This window comes from Esox lucius, chromosome 16 (assembly GCF_011004845.1).
Source record: "Esox lucius isolate fEsoLuc1 chromosome 16, fEsoLuc1.pri, whole genome shotgun sequence".
NCBI classification, from domain to species: domain Eukaryota; kingdom Metazoa; phylum Chordata; class Actinopteri; order Esociformes; family Esocidae; genus Esox; species Esox lucius.
Genome location: NC_047584.1, coordinates 34,779,905 through 34,784,459, shown reverse-complemented (window position 1 = coordinate 34,784,459; position 4,555 = coordinate 34,779,905).

Genomic DNA, 4,555 nt, shown 5'->3' with positions numbered 1-4,555 from the left:
AGAACAGCTGATAACTACCGCCGACCAGAACGCCATCCTGCCAGTCGGAACCAGGGGGTATGTAATCAGCAACAGGGGCGACGGGGGTCGGCTAACAGAGACCCACCGTCTGATAAGCCCACCAGTACAGACCCTGATTTTACTTCCAAAACCCGGGGCATATTGAAATTAATTAAAGCTACCCATCATTTGGGGAATGTTACAGCTGAACAGCCTCCGGTTTCGATAGCTAACATTGCTAATCATTTGATTACGGCTATTAAGCCTGCTGTCCCACGGCAACTACATTATCTCTCATTGAGGGAAACGCCAGATATTGGACCCAGAACACTTTGATCATCCTTAGAGATCACTACCAGGATGAAATTCAGAATGCTATTCAAATTCTGGTCCAATTGGAGGCATGGGACTGGAAACAAAATTTTGAAATTGCATCTGCATGGGCCAAGAGTCAGTTTGGCCGCAGGTTAAGGAGTGAGACTCTGGACAAAGTGCAAACCCAATTGAGAGAGAGACTAACTACCCCGTCCAGAGCACAGTCTACTTCTATGTCCAGATTGGAGGAACAAAGACCGGTGATGTCCATACAGACAATGACTGAGAGGGACCTCTCATCTCCTTTGCCGGGAAAAAGGAGCAATTTCCACAAATATCAAAGATTTACAAATACATGAAAACTATTGGTGGATCTCAATTCTGCATGTACCAATTCAAATTCTATGAATCGCACAGGTATGCACAGCTAATTATCGATGGGGAACAGATATCTTCATCATGGATCCTGTTAGGGTCTGGCCATCTCCTCCACATCACAGGCAATGTCATCCCTGAATTAGTGTAGCCAGTTCAGCCAGGAAACCCGAGTGGTAATTGGTCAGCAGCACATCAGCTGATGCAGGATCACGCACCTTGCTGTCATTGCCATGGGAATTGCATTCATAATATTAAGGTATGTTATTGTGGAAGTATTGTATACACGATCATGTGTTGGCAATGAAATACCCAAAAGGAGCAGATCCTAATGCCAAGACTTGTATGTACAGGGCTGTACATAACTTCTCTAATAAATGGTTAAACTCATACGTGGTGTTTTCTATCTGAACTAGGCAATGGGGAAAATGTCCTCCCTGGCTAGACAACGGGGAAAATGTCCTCTCTGGCTAGACAACGGGGAAAATGTCCTCCCTGGCTAGACAACGGGGAAAATATCACATTGGGTTCCGTATCCCCCTCAATGTATCCGCATGCCTCTTACATTATATGTTTAATCCATGCTTTTGTTACTTTAAAACAAACCAAATAAACCAATAAATCAGTAGTCTGTCACAGATAAAGCTTGAAAATGAATCAAGGCTGACACCTGCTGGGGGTATGAGAGTAGGACAGGATGGAGGATGAGGGAGGAGGGAAGGAGAAATTCAAGTGGGAGAGAGGGAGGGGAGAAACAGGGACGGGGAGTGATAGAGGAGAGGGAGAAACAAGGACGGGGGGATGAAACAGGAGAGGGAGGGGAGAAACAAGGACAGGGGCTGATAGAGGAGAGGGAGGGGAGAAACAAGGACTGGGGCTGATAGAGGAGAGGGAGGGGAGAAACAAGGACTGGGGCTGATAGAGGAGAGGGAGGGGGAAACAAGGACAGGGGCTGATAGAGGAGAGGGAGGGGAGAAACAAGGACAGGGGCTGATAGAGGAGAGGGAGGGGAGAAACAAGGACAGGGGATGATAGAGGAGAGGGAGGGGAGAAACAAGGACAGGGGATGATAGAGGAGAGGGAGGGGAGAAACAAGGACAGGGGATGATAGAGGAGAGGGAGGGGAGAAGGGTAAGAGAGAAAGATGAGGAAAGGGAAATCAAAATTAATGTGAATAGTTTGTTGAAATGGTATTGGTCTATTAGGCTTAACCAATCAATTAAATTTCAGAGCTAATAACAACATACCCAATGTTCTCTAGTAATACCTGTTATACTGCACATCACTAATAAACATAGTTTGATTGAAGACAAAGAGCTGCGTTAAAGTATGTGAATCCCTTGTGCAATTATCCATCCATCTTCTTCCGCTTATCCGGGGCAGGGTCGCGGGGGCAGCAGTCTAAGCAGGGATGCCCAGACTTCCCTCTCCCTAGTCACTTCCTCTAGCTCTTCCGGGGGGACACCGAGGCGTTCCCAGGCCAGCCGGGAGACATAGTCCCTCCAGCGTGTCCTAGGTCTTCCCCGGGGTCTCCTCCCGGTGGGACGGGAACACCTTCCCAGGAAGGCGTTCCGGAGGTATCCGAAACAGATGCCCAAGCCACCTCAGCTGACCCCTCTCGATGTGGAGGAGCAGCGGCTCTACTCTGAGCTCCTCCCGGGTGACCGAGCTTCTCATCCTATCTCTAAGGGATCGCCCAGCCACCCTGCGGAGAAAGCTCATTTCGGCCGCCTGTATCCGGGATCTTGTCCTTTCGGTCATGACCCAAAGCTCATGACCATAGGTGAGAGTAGGAACGTAGATTGACTGGTAAATCGAGAGCTTCGCCTTGCGGCTCAGCTCTTTCTTCACCACGACAGACCGATACATCGACTGCATTACTGCAGAAACTGCACCGATCCGTCTGTCAATCTCCCGTTCCATCCTTCCCTCACTCGTGAACAAGACCCCTAGATACTTAAACTCCTCCACTTGAGGCAGGCACTCTCCACCAACCTGAAAGCGGGCAAGCCACCCTTTTCCGACTGAGGACCATGGCCTCGGATTTGGAGGTGCTGATTTTCATCCCCACCGCTTCACACTCGGCTGCAAACCGTCCCAGTGCATGCTGAAGGTCCTGGTTAGAAGGGGCCAACACAACAACCTCATCTGCAAAGAGCAGAGATGAAATTGTGTGGTCCCCAAACCTGACACCCCCGGCCCCTGGCTGCGCCTAGAAATTCTGTCCATAAAAATTACAAACAGAACCGGCGACAAAGGGCAGCCCTGCCGGAGTCCAACATGCACTGGGAACAAGTCTGACTTACTGCCGGCAATGCGGACCAAGCTCCTGCTTCGGTTGTACAGGGACCTGACAGCCCTTAGCAAAGGACCCAGGACCCCATATTCCCAAAGCACCCTCCACAAGATGCCGCGAGGGACACAGTCGAATGCCTTCTCCAAATCCACAACACACATGTGGATTGGTTGGGCAAACTCCCATGAACCCTCCAACACCCCGTAGAGGGTATAGAGCTGGTCCAGTGTTCCACGGCCCGGACGAAAACCACACTGTTCCTCCTGAATCCGAGGTTCTACTATCGGCCGTATTCTCCTCTCCAGAACCCTGGCATAGACTTTCGCGGGGAGGCTGAGAAGTGTGATCCCCCTATAGTTGGAACACACCCTCCGGTCCCCCTTCTTAAAAAGAGGGACCACCACCCCGGTCTGCCATCCCAGAGGCACTGTCCCCGACTGCCACGCGATGTTGCACAGGCGTGTCAACAAAGACAGCCCCACAACATCCAGAGACTTGAGGTACTCAGGGCGGATCTCATCCACCCCTGGTGCCTTGCCACCGAGGAGTTTCTTGACCACCTCTGTGACTTCAGCCCGGGTGATGGACGAGTCCACCTCTGAGCCCTCATCCTCTGCTTCCTCAATGGAAGAAGTGACAGCGGGATTGAGGAGATCCTCGAAGTACTCCTTCTACCGCCCGACGACATCCTCAGTTGAGGTCAACAGCTGCCCACCTCTACTGTAAACAGCGTTGGTAGGGCACTGTTTCCCTCTCCTGAGGCGCCGGATGGTTTGCCAGAATCTCTTCGAGGCCAGCCGATAGTCCTTCTCCATGGCCTCACCGAACTCCTCCCAGGCCCGAGTTTTTGCCTCCACAACCACCCGGGCTGCAGCCCGCTTGGCCTGTCGGTACCCGTCAGCTGCGTCAGGAGTCCCACAAGCCAACCAGGCCTGATTGGACTCCTTCTTCAGCTTGACGGCATCCCTTACTTCCGGTGTCCACCACCGGGTTCGGGGATTGCCGCCTCGACAGGCACCGGAGACCTTACTGCCACAGCTCTGAGCAGCCGCTTCGACAATGGCGGTGGAGAACATGGTCCACTCGGACTCAATATCTCCAGCCTCCCTCGGGATCCAGTCGAAGCTCTGCCGGAGGTGGGAGTTAAAGATCTCTCTGACAGGAGACTCGGCCAGACGTTCCCAGCAGACCCTTACAGTACGCTTGGGCCTGCCGAGTCTGTCCAGCTTCCTCCCCCGCCATCGGATCCAACTCACCACCAGGTGGTGATCAGTTGACAGCTCCGCCCCTCTCTTCACCAGAGTGTCCAAGACATACCCTTGTGCAATTATATGTTGTTTTAAGTGTTCCCCATCTTTATTTAATCAGAATTTTATGTAAACATGTTTATGGTTACCAATTCCATACATTGGGGCTGTGCCCCACCTGCCCCCAATAACCAGTCGCCCCTGGCTGAATCGAATCCAGAGCCGATAAGGTGTGACACATTTTTTCCCAGTTTGCTCATGCAAGTTACTATAGATAGAAGCACCCGTTAAATGACAAAAAATTTACTGTAATGGACAGAAA